At 36.8% G+C, this 13059-nt stretch overlaps 1 long non-coding RNA gene across 1 annotated transcript; it reads right to left on the bottom strand.

Moving 5' to 3' along the window:
* Nucleotides 1–6886: 6886 nt before the first annotated feature.
* On the bottom strand, nt 6887–9563 carry LOC103696905. Its single transcript, XR_005507373.1, has 5 exons — nt 8852–9563; nt 7885–8344; nt 7703–7795; nt 7369–7436; nt 6887–7286 (listed from the first exon to the last, which is right to left on the bottom strand). It is a non-coding gene; the product is annotated as an uncharacterized LOC103696905 (long non-coding RNA).
* Between the last annotated feature and the right edge of the window lie 3496 nt (nt 9564–13059).

Genomic DNA, 13059 nt, shown 5'->3' on the forward strand with positions numbered 1-13059 from the left:
ATAAGTAGGAGGCTTCTATTAGGATCAAGAAAAAAAAATGAAGGAAGGATGTGATTATAATTTGTTCAATCTATTCAAGACTAAGAAGAAGAAAGGATCTTAGAAGACTAACAAAACAAAGAGATTATATATGTTGATAAAGATAGAATTATAATGCATAAACAAGAAAATAACTATAGCAATTGAACCAACTTAACCCTAAGGCATATAGCTATGAAAAAAAAATTGTAATTACTAAAAGAAAAGGGATTTGTCACATTTTCCTTATATATCACTTTCCAATTAATAAAAGATTCCTTGATCAAAGTGCACACAAACTTGGCATCCTTATTTGAGTATTTGACAAGGATATCTCAAAAGGAAGACATGAAAGATTGGCACGTAAAAGACAAGGGCCACGTAAAAGAATTTAAGGTATTTTTATTACAGTTATTGTAGAGGAGGGGGCACCACAAATTTAGAGGAGGCTAGAGTTGAGCTCAAAGGCCAATAGCATGGAACTTTGGAATTTTTTTAGAATTTTAGTTTGCTAAGGGGCAATACCCTCCTCATTGGCTCCTTGTGGACTAGCCTTTACATATGACACATATATGCCTTAAGATTTAAAAAGTCTCAAAGTGGTCCACCAACTTACTTTATTCTTGCAATCTAATCCTTCCATCCATCTCCTCTATAACATCATTAATGGACCTTTGCAAATGACCAAATATCCCTACTCAGATAGAAAAGTGCAAAAATATCTCAAATATTTGTGGCATTAACCTTTGAGGTGGAACGGTCTATCTTCTTCTTTTCACTCTTTTAAAAAACACTTTTAGCATTAAAAATCGATCTCTTACATCCTCCAACAACTCATTCCCCGAGCACCTTTCTCGGCACTCGACATCTCTTTTCTTATCCTTGGTTAGAGCAAGATATCAATCACAAGCAACATGAGGAAAAGAGTACAACAATTCGGCTTTCATCTTCTTTTATGGCCAAACCCTTAATTTTCTAACCCATCTTTAACATCAAGTGCCTAATGAAAGAGTTTTTGTAGTTCGAGGTATCAATAAAAAGATATATGTATCATCTCTTTTAATATCTTTTGTTGTTTTACTCTTGCTTTTTTATTGTTGAGACAAATAGTAGTATTTCACTCAACTGGGGTGAGGAAGAAAAAGAAAAGCGAAAAAAAGGGAAGGAAGGGGGAGGAGGAGTGGAGGGGGAAAAGGGGGATGAAAGGGAGGCCAATTCACAAAAAATGGCCAGCAAAAGAAAAAAAAGTAAAATGAAAAAAAATTCCCCCTCCCCCCTCCCCTCCTTCCCCCTCCAAAAAAAATACATAGACACATAACCCGCAATCAAGTGTGTGCATGTGTAGGTATCAAAGCTAAGTTTTGAGAGCTAAGTTTTACCTTTTGTGAGGAAAAAAGTAAAACCTAACATTAGTAAAGAGCCTATTGAAGAACCTTGAGTTAGGTCCAAGGCATTCTTGTCATGGATGCTCGTTATCCTCATTTGAGCCAAAAGGATGTTTAAGACTTTTATCTGAGCTAGAAAACCATAGACAAGCCACTGCTCAAAGATTGAAAACGATTTTATACAATGGCTAGACTTATTAATTCCCGAGACAAGATATCTAGTAAAGGCTAATGTTCATCAGAACAATACCTATATGTATTGAGCAATTTGACAAAATATTAAAAATAAAAAAATTTCTAAAATTCTAATTAAAGAAATTTATCATTTAAGATCATTTCCATTCAAAGCTAATTACTATATAAAGTCTATTGAGAAAACTCTATCTATTAATTCAATTCAAATGACTCTTTAATTTTTAGGAAGGAAGGATTTAGAAGAGATTTGTTCTAAAAAAGAATACCAATATCTCCATATAGGGCTTATTCAAGTTGCCATAAATTATATGTCGTAGGGATTGCAGGAATCTAAAATTTCTAATTCACTCTAAGCTTAATAAAAGCTAGCCTTGCAATGGCCAATCTTCTTCAATACCTTTCCAAACTTTTCAGTCCCTATGTTGATTTCAATATTTTTGGAGTGTTTGACCTTAAATTTGCAAATATGAAGATATGATGTCAAACCAAGAATAGAAAATATCTATAAATTTTACTTTAAAGCTATAACTACCATCACCCCAGGAGCAAAGCAAGCCACTCCAAAATGACTAGCAATAGTTTTCCAGGCTAACCCTAGGATTCATTTATCACCCCAAGGCAACTTAAATGGGAGAAAATTACACTTCCCATAAAATGAACTTATCTTAAGTTGTTGAGCCTAAGAAGACTCAAGAAATTAAAGTAGAAAGAATATTAGAAACTTTGGAAGGGGATGTTGAAATATATTTTTCATCCATTCTACATTCCCAATTCTCTACATCCTCTTAAAAAGAAAATGGGTCAACCAAAGCCCATAAATATTGCCTATGCTACTTAGATAGTTATGAACCATAAATCAGAAATTTTGAAATAAATGTAATAGAATTAGTAAAGGAATTCCAGATTGACAAAGAACTTTTAAGAATAGATTTTAACTTCAAAGAAAATGAGGATAAGAAGAAATGATTTTTTCAAAAACTACGATGAAGGGAGAAGAAATTATATTAGGAAAATGTGGTATGGTCAAATGAGACAGGAACAATGAAACATATTATTCTTAGATTGGTATGAATACTACTCTTTAAAAAAAATTTAATATATGCCTAGGAAACTCCCCCTAGAAAAGTAAGTTATGGTGATAAAGAGGCTTGGCAATACTTGAAAGACCACCCAAGTCATAGAGCTAGAATCAATATATTCATCCTTTGAAACTATACAAATGGAATGAAAATTAGGAGATATTCCTTCAAAATTATTCTCAAAAAATCTCAATGAAAAGCTTAAAGTTGAACATCTCGATCAATTCATTGAATATGAAAATTTTACTAACATAACTCTACAGTCTATAGGAAAACAAACAGAGAATAGAAACTATCCTACTAGAAAAGAATGAAGAAATAGATAAGATCCACCTTAAGAATATAGGTAGTACAAAATGCCTTAAGTCAAATAGTAACCAAACCTCAAAATGACCTCTTCATCGAGAGATGGCCCCCCTATGCTCATAGTCAATGAGATAGATCTAAAAGCCAAGTTAGAAAAAAATCTTTCAGAAGATCTAGAGCTATTTATTTGGTTATCATCCTTAAAGATTAAATAATTTGTTAATCATATATCCTATTAAGACCTCCAGAAAGGATAGTGACACTCAAACAAAAATAGAGGATGAAGTAAATAAAATTTCTACCTATAAACAGATAGTCCAAGCCTCTAAGATAAAAAACTCTTACACTTGACCTACTTAATGCAATCTACTATTTGAAAAGACTCTTGATACTACAATCGCAGTACAATTTGATGGAAGTTTTTTAGTTGCATGGAACTTGAATGGATTGACAGAGTATTAAAAATTATTACATATCTGAATACCTATAACATCCAAGAAAACTGAAAAAACTACCATCAAGATGATTGTAGCTAATTTCTCTAACAATTAAAAGGCTGGTTAGGCAACTATCGTAGTGAGCAACAAAGATAAGAAATAATGAATTATAGCAAAAGAGACCTTAAAGGTAATTATTCACCGGAGCATCCTTCCAATACCATTATTATCTCATTATAACATTATATTTCATTTTGCCAGTGATTATCATGATATATATGAGAAATTAAGATAATAATTACTTAACCTTATATGCAAAATAATCTTAGATTTTAGATGGTACAAAGATATACTTTTGTCCAAATTATATCAACTTTGGGATCCTAATTAAAAATTCTAGAAGCAATCTGGTATGCCACCACTTTTTGTTAAAAAATTAGGGCATATTTAAGGAATGAAAACGAAGTATAAATTATAATCAACTAGACACGGAAAGAATAGTACCAAAAATTACAAAAGGTAGGTGTCGAACTATATAATGACTTGAAAATAAAAGATCAGGCTAAAAGGCAAAAATGCTCAAAAGAAAAAAACTAGGAGATTTCTGCTATCAACTTGAGTTCCAATTAGATAAACCTTATTATAAATGACCTAAGGGATTCAAATGGAATGAATATAAAGGGAATATGCTAAACAAAATTTTTTGAAACTTCTAAAAAATCTTAAAAATGAATCTGAAAGATAAACTAAAAAAATAATAAGCAAACATGAGAAACCCAACTAGTTACAAATGCAAATAGAAGGGATATTATGAAAGCAAATACTTTCAAAAGAATATCAAAAAAAAATCAAGAAATTATAGAAGAAAAAAATCTAGGGGATTTAAAAGGTGAAACTAGAAGAAATAACAATTTAAGCTTAGGAATGGACCGTGAAATGAATACGATAGAAGGTTGCTCTTGTTGTGATGAATCCTCTAGCAAGGAGCAAGCAAGTGATAATAAGATTATGTATTATCAAGTGCAGAAAAATTTATAATAGATTTAATAGATTCCCTAAAACATCTAAAGAAAAGAAACAACAACTTACAAAGTTCATCAACCTTAGCCAAAAATCAAGGAACAAAACCCTTCAAAAAATTGAGAAAAGGAAAGAATTCAATTCCTTGATGAGGTATTCTAGAGATGGCAAATTAAGAAAATTGTCGAAAAGGTAAGCCTAGATGACCTATTAAGAGAGCAAAAAGAAACTACTAATATTAAAAGAAAAGGTTCAACTTTTAGAAATGCAAAATCTAGACAAATGAGAAGAAGAAGAAGAAGAAGAAGAAGGATCTAGTGCACTTTTTTTGAAAACAAAGGAAAGGATAAAACTATAGTAGAAGATGAAGCGCCATCAAAATTTTATAAATTACATAAGAAACTATCAAACAAAATAATATTGTAAAATTCAATACAAACTTAAGAAAAAAAAATACATATTCAAGCATAAGATACTTATTGACTTTGGAGCAGTATAAGACATGGATTAGTCCCCAAGCACTTCAAGAAGTAAATGCATAATGTTCATTCAACCAATGGGGGGAACTCAAAGTTAGTTATAGAGTTTCTAAAGCCCATGTTTGCGTCAATAACAACCATCTTAGAACATCCTTTTTATTAATTAAAAATCTTGGAGTGATCCTAGGAATTCTCTTTTTATCCCAACGTGAACCTTCCACTGTCACAGAAGAAGGAATAATGGTTCGAGTCATTGTTGAAAAAGATAATATTTAGTATCTATACTAAGCCTAAGGAATCATTTTTAAATCAGTTAAAAGAAGCAACCAGCTAAATTCTAGGGTCAAGAGTGTGCATATGTGTCTGTGTAAGCTTCCAAGAAACCAAACACATCATTTCCAAACCCGATAAGGTAGAGGAATAACTAGCATAATCCAGAACTGCTCGAGATTTGCACAATCAATATTGAAGGGGAACTAGATTTTATATTTGCTGCCTAGCTATGCAGCCCAAGAGAGGAAGTGAATTGAATTTTTTAAAAATCTTGGATAAATAATGCAATAGAATTAAATACTTAACAAATGAATAATGATTTTAGCAAGTAAATAGTAAGTAAATATGCAAGATGTTGAAACAAAAAAAAAAAAGCAACATAAACACAAGAAGTTTATAGTAGTTCTGTGCCAACTCAGCACCTATATTCACTATCCATGAATTCTTAGAAATTTCACTATAATTTATAATTAGATTTCAACCCAATTATTTTTCGAGTTCAAAACCAAACCTAGTTAATTTTTTCAGGTCAATCAACCAAAACTTTCATCGATTTCTTTTTCGAGTTCACAATCAACCCAGTTGACTTCTTCAGGCCAATCAATCAAAACCTATCCTGAGCCTTTTTTAGGGTTAATACAATCCAATTTAAGATTTGGACAGACCTTGCCCCCAAGTTTCAATTTCAGAAACTTGTTACTGCAAATGACAAAAAGAATTAAATATTGTTATAATAAATAAAACTTCAAGATAGTAAATACAAAAATAATAAATAGAGCTACACTAGGTTGGTTGACTTGAATGCTTCTTGAAGGCGCATCTCCAACTTTCTAAAGTTGAGGATGTGATCTTTCAGCTCACAATAAAAGCTCTGAAGAATGATATGCTCGTTGAAGCTTTCTCTTTGTCTTTCTCTCTTGCTCTTAGTGGATTTTTTTTGGTGCCTGAGCTCTTATCTTTTTTTTTTTTGTGTTCTCTTGCATTTGTACTATTTAAAAATGGTTAGAACACTTTACTAGCCGTTAGACGGTCAAAAATGCCGTCGAGAGAAGAAAACAATCGTTTAGACTCGCAAAAAAACTAACTATTGCAGTTTTCAAGCATAGAGGGATCAACACGCAAATTTTTAGGGTCGACTTGAGATTTTCAAGAGTCAACTTGTGATCTTCAGGAGTCGGCTTGACTACAAGAAAATACATATTCAGCGACTAAGATTTTAGTCGCAGAATAACCATATTTGGTTGCCGAAATCTTTTCGCGACTAGCATACTCTTCATCGCCGAACCCTAGTCACTGAAAGGTTTTGGCGACCAATATTGTGTGGTCACCTAAGGTACACCAACAACGACCAACGTTTGGTTGCCGAAGAAAATTTTCAGCGACCAAATCTGTTGTCGCTAATTTCAACACCGACCAAATAGTTGGTCATGGAATGTTTGTCTTCCGCTACCAAAAAAATGGTCACTGAATGTCTATCTTCCCCCACCAATAGTTTGGTCGTAGAATGTATTGGAATACATTGGCAACAAACATTTTTTGGTGGCAGAAAGTACTAACCTGTATTTAATTAACAATTCAAATTATAAGCTTGATATTTATTTTTGGGCTCGTTCCAAATCCTGTACAACCAACACAGCCTATCCAATATCCATATTGCACAATACATTTGCTCATTCAAATAGAAGTATACACAATGTTGGAGAATCCATAATCATTCATTATAAATATCATTATCTATAAGTCTAAAGTCAAGCATACCTATTAACCATACATCACAATGTTTCATCCATACCATATGTTAAGGTGATAATCATCACCAAACACATCAAAATGTAATTAAAAATCCCAAAATATATAATCTTGGTATTCATCCAAACCACCATCATGTAGACAAAAATATTCTTATACAAAAATACATGACTTGTGCGTTTGAGTCTTTTCCTTTAAGAACTCTATCACCAAACTTGTAAGATGTGCAATTTGCTTCTGTTCTTCCTCTCGCTCTTTTCTTTCCTCCTCACGCTCTCTTCTCTCCTGCTCCAATTGCCTCCGCAGCTCCTCACGCTCCATCTCTCGCTCTTTTCTTTAAGAACTCTGTCACCAAACTTGTAAGATGTATATAACCTTGCAAAAGCATAAATTGATTTAAATGATTATTGAGATTTTAGATACCTACATATTTCACGGCGCAAATAAGATCAATCTACTCTTTGTTCTTCTTGGTATGAGTTTTCTTATAGAATTCTGAAAATTCAAGGTTTTCATAACAATTAAACTCCGGCTGCAAAGTATAATTTAGATTAGCATATAGCCACTACATAATAAGAAAACTAGAATAACCGTCAAATTTACTTGCATAAAAGAATTTCAAAAATATACTTGCAGCAAACTAGAATTAAAAATCTACTTGCAGCAAATTGTCTATTTTACAATAACCAAAACTATCCCATAGACTGCTTCACAGGCAGTTCACTAAAAATATAGCCAGTACATACTCAAAAACATATTACCGGTATAGTCATTGTTGCAACAAATGACCGAGATCCTGAACAATGATTGTACTCAAGCTTTTTCCTATTCTTTTTGCCAGCTTTTCATCTCACCTTCAAAAAATACAAATTAAAAATCTAAAGAAAACATTATGATCAAATATTTTACTTATAAACTCTGAAGCACTAAATATGTAAGTTACCTTGTGTTCTTTGCTTTTCCACACATCGTCAATTAAGTGGCGTCAAACCTCTTGAGTCACATGTTCGTATGGATGACTATAAGGGTCCACATGTAAGACGTTCTTAAGATACTTGTTTCGTTCTTTTATGTCATCTTGAAACTCTATTTCATTCGGAGTTGAACTGGATGTAGTATTTTGATTTTTCGATTTTTTGAGATTGAATGAGTTTTTTGTTTTTTTTCTTTTTGAATTTTTCATACCCACATTCAAATTTTCTATTAGACATTTGAATCTAAACAATTAACACAATCACTACAAACAAATCAAAATACAAGAGAGTTGAAAATGATAAAACCCGAAATGTCAACAGAAGCGATGCTGGACTCGACGACGAACTCAAGTCCTGACAAGCAGTGCCGAAATAGAAACTCGATGGTGAGAAGTGATGCCGGAGCTCCTATCAATTTTAATGAAGACCCTAGACATGAAAAGCTACTGTCAATTTTTCAGAATAAATATAAAGTTATACCTAAAGCAATAGACAATAAAAAATACGGAATGTCAGATGCCCGTTAAACCTACAAATATTTTTAACAACCAACAGAAATCCAAGTTAAGAAAACATACAAATATCACTTATACAGTTATACAGCATGTTCTCTGTCTTCCGAATCAATAATAATGCAAGCATTATACATTTTCATCAAAAATATAATGTAAATCTATCTCTGCAAGCATAAATAGCTACAATATTTATAGATACAACATCCATGAGTCCATGACGAGATCCATATCAAATAGCTACAATATTTCTGACATCATCACATCAAGTTTTTGGGATGAAAGCCCCCGCATAAAAAATAGTGGTTGGCACTTGGCAGAATAACAGCTCACCTTGAATCAGAAAAAAAATGCAGCAGAAAAACAAGCTGCCAAAAAATCTTAAGGGGAAAAAATAAGTGAAAAAAATCCCACGGAAGCTCACCTCCGGCTCCGGGCTCCGGCGACGACGGAGGGCTGGGCCGACTGCCGAGAAGGAGAAGAGAGCCAAGAGACGCCGTCACGCGTCACGCCGGCGACGCCGCCTTCCTGATTCCCTCCGAGGACGGCGAGAGCGAGTGGCGAACGGAAAGGGCGAAGTGAGATTCGGGAACGGTGAACCGAGTTACCGAGCCAAGCTACGAATTCAGGGAAGAAGGAAGAACCGAAGAAGAGTTTAGAACTTAGACTCTTCGCGGAAGAAGAGTCTTCGGCCGAGGCCGACAAGCCGAGATGCCGACTGCCGAGGACGGCAGATGGAGAAGACGGGCTATGGAGGATGGATCGTAGGGGCGTAGGGTCCTCCATAGCCCTGTTGTCCATTGCCCGTTGGCCACCAGGGCTTCGTACTTCGTAGGCATGGCCGATGGCTGAGGGTAGCAGGAAGGGGCAGGCGGCAGCCGCAGCTATGAACCCAGAAGGCCAGAACCCTAGTTACCCACTTAGTCACTTACCCTATCCCTACGATGGCTGATGGGCAGTTGGATGGAACGATGGAGCATTGGAGCCGTGGAGGCGGGATGCTGGAGCTGGACAGCAGAGGCGGGAGGCCTTCCTTTGGGCAAGGCTTGGGCCGGCACTGACTACGGCGACGGGTGTAGGCAAGGAGTTAAAGTCGAATAGAGGAATAGGTAATTAGGGTTTGTTTGGTTTCTCGTACACATCCCCTACATGCATACTTTTCTCGACTAATTTCTTTTTAGTCACTGAAGGTGAACCTTTAGGGACCAAAATTTAGTCACCAAACATTTTACCTCCAGTCCGCGCGAAATACTGGACTCGCGCCAACTTGGTTTTGATTTTCCGCGATCAAATATGCATTTAGTTGGTGTAGGACAATCATTCAGTAACTAACAAGGATACGTGCAAATTTATTTCTAAGCGGATTTTCGATTCGCCGTGCAGGTGGGCTAATGAAAAAAAGATCCTGCCCGTAGGATGTCCAAGAATTCTATATATTTCTAAGCAGATTTCCGTTCCCACGTCCGCATGCCGCGTATCCTGTCGATCCATATATTTATTTGACAAGGAGTCAAGCACCGAGCTCGAGCTTTTAAAATTACATAATAATAATAAAAATAAAAAAGAATTTAAGTATGAAGAAAAGTTGTGGCATTGAGATTTAGCCGAAGAGACGAAGATATGCCTAAGTGAATTAGGTGTTAAACGGCACCGTTTGAAAATAAGCAGTTTTTTTTTTTGAACTTAGAAATTAGCATCATACAAGGGCTAGTACAACATCATTCGGTTTTACAGAAACCTTCCACTACCAAAAGTTTGGTCACTAAAAAACTCAAACTTTCTGCCCGATTTTTTCATCGGAAAAAGGCGCCATTTGTAAAAGTTTTCTTGGACTAATTTTTTTTTAGTTGCTGGAGGTGAACCTAAAGGCTCAGGATTGGGCGCGCTAACAGCCTAAACCAAAATTTAGTCGCCAAAAGTTTTACCTCCAGCCCGCGTGAAATATTGGACTCGTGCCAACTTGGTATTGCTTTTCCGCGACCAAATATTCATTTAGTCGGTGTAGGACAATTATTCAGTAACTAACAAAAATGTTGGTCGCAGATAGCCTTATTTTCAGCGACTAAACTTTAGTTGCCAAACGCTTTACCTCCACCCTGCCAACTTGGTTTTGATTTTCCGCGACCAAATGTGCATTTAGTTGGTGTAGAACACTTATTCAGTAACTAACAAGGATGTTGGTCGCAAATAGCCTTATTTGCAGCGACCACTATTCATTTAGTCGCCGAAAGTGGTCGCTGAAAGTGTATTTTCTTATAGAATTTTGAGCTTGTTTCTGCTTCTGTTATGCTCTGTCTTTCGTCTACGGCACTTGTGGAGTTGGCTCTCTTAGTTTAGGGGTCGACTCAAGATTTTTAAGAGTTGATGCATTGATTTTAGGGGTCAACTCTTCAACGGACTGTCTTTTACTACTTTGTGTCTTTCCACTGTGGCTCTTTTGGGGTTGACTCGACCATTTCTAGGGTCGCCTAGACTATTTCTAAAGTTAACTCTAGTTGTACTTGTCACGCCCCGGACCCGGATCCGTGACACGGCCGTGCTATTGCCGACTATCGCCCACAGTAGCACGCAGCCTCATACAGGGATAACAGGTAGCCAAAAGATTCAAACTTTCATATATTAAAATATTTACAGTACAACCTTGAAGTTCGATACCAAAAATACAGAACTTCTATGCTACAAATGTACAAAAGTATATAAGCTTCTCCAAAAATAACGAAGTTCTGTAACAAAATAAAAATATATCTGATGACGATTACTGGTGAGGATCTGAAAGAAAACGAAGCATAAACAGACGTGAGCTACACGGCTCAGTAAGTAATCCTGCATAATCCTACCGGATCAACTAGTAGGCTAAACATGTATATCAGGGTTTGAGAAGCTGACATGCATATTTATCTAATAATCATCATGGCATAATATGTATGCAAATTAAACAAAGCAGTAGTGCAGGTCACAAAAATTTTCATAAAATATGCATATGAAACCGTGCCCCCGGCATGCCGTGGTCCATTCTCTCGGATGCTACTGCGAAGTCAGTCTCGGCCACTGGCGGGGCCAGCTCAGTTATTATTCAGCCACTGGCGGCGCAGGCTCAGTTACTATTCAGCCACTAGCGGGGCAGGCTCAGTTACTATTCAGCCACTGGCGGGGCAGGCTCAGTCATTCTCAGTAGCATCTTTGAGCCCATTATAGTGCCTCTTGGCTAGATAGTATTTCGTTATACTAACTTGCTTGCATGATTAAAATATCAGCATAATCATGGTGCATACATGGCCATAGTTTATTAGATCAGGCAAGTTACTTATCCATCATAACATATCATGCATGAATAACACTTTAAAAACTTAACAAACATAGTACTCATATGATCCATAATAAGATTAAAATAGATTACTTATTTTTCATAACATAACATTCATGAGGTATGTACTTGAATAACACTTAGACAAAATATTAGTATCATGACATGATCCAACGTCGGATTAGAACAGGTTACTTACAATAAGTAGTATTTCAAGTTCCCTGGGGTTCGGACGACGGGTCTTTGATTCCTAAAATCACATTGCAAGACCCACATTATCCTCTAATCATAAATTTCGTTCATCCTACCATGGACTTGTTTGTATCCTAACCAAAGATTTAGCCCAGTTCAATTCACCCATCTTGAAGCCTTTGGGTTTAATTAAAGTAGATTTGGTTCTACAAGGCCTAATTGGGCCTTTAAAGAAAGGGTTGGGTCGGATGTTAGGTCACCTTTTTTTTTTTTTCTAGCCAATTTGGCCTTCTGCCAATATAATTGGGCTTAAATTGGTCCTGATCTATATTCAATTGGGTCTGCTGGATCTAATCCAACTTAATTGGGTTCCAATTTGGCCCAATTTGCTTGATTTGGGTTCATTCAGGCTTGGTCGGGTTCAGACCCAACATCAATTAGGCTTAATTGATCCGTTTAATTCAATTGGGCTTGGATCAACCCTACATTGGGCTCACCCAAACCGATTGAATCATTTGGGCCTAACGGGTTTCGGATCTGGACTTGAATCCGACCCGCTAGCCCGTTAAGGCCCTCCTCTCTCTTTTTTTTTTCTTCTTCTTCCGGGAGCTTCCAGAGGCTTCGGCCTCTCCCTCCCGTTCACCCCTCTCCCTCTTCGTCTCCCCGCTTTCCTATGAAACCCTTCCCCGGCCTCCTCCGCCTCCGGTCCCCTTCTTCTTCTTCCCTCGCCGCTTTCCGGTTCTTCCCCTCCTCTCGTAGATGACCGGGGAGGCGAGGCTCCCGATCCTCCGGCCGGAGTGGTGCTCCCCTTTCGGGCGGCGGCGGTGGAAGGCCGGCTCTTTCCCCCTTCTCCGAAGTGATGCCGGAGGAGAGGAGAAAAGCCGGGAGGTGGGATCGAGGCCGATCTTCCTCCGGGGTCTTCACCGGCTCCGACCACGGCTAGGTAAGGCCGTGGCCCGAGGTAAGTATTTTATATATATATATATTTTGTCTTTCTTCTTCTTCTGTTTCCCTCTTCCCCCCTTTTCCCCCTTTTCTTTTTGGAAATCGCGCCACCACCTCTCGGCCGGCGGAGAGGTGGGGCTTGGCTGAGGCTGGCAGCCTAGGGGCCGCATCTGTCGCCGGTACGGCCAGAC

Source organism: Phoenix dactylifera, unplaced genomic scaffold (genome assembly GCF_009389715.1).
Source record: "Phoenix dactylifera cultivar Barhee BC4 unplaced genomic scaffold, palm_55x_up_171113_PBpolish2nd_filt_p 000153F, whole genome shotgun sequence".
NCBI classification, from domain to species: Eukaryota; Viridiplantae; Streptophyta; class Magnoliopsida; order Arecales; family Arecaceae; genus Phoenix; species Phoenix dactylifera.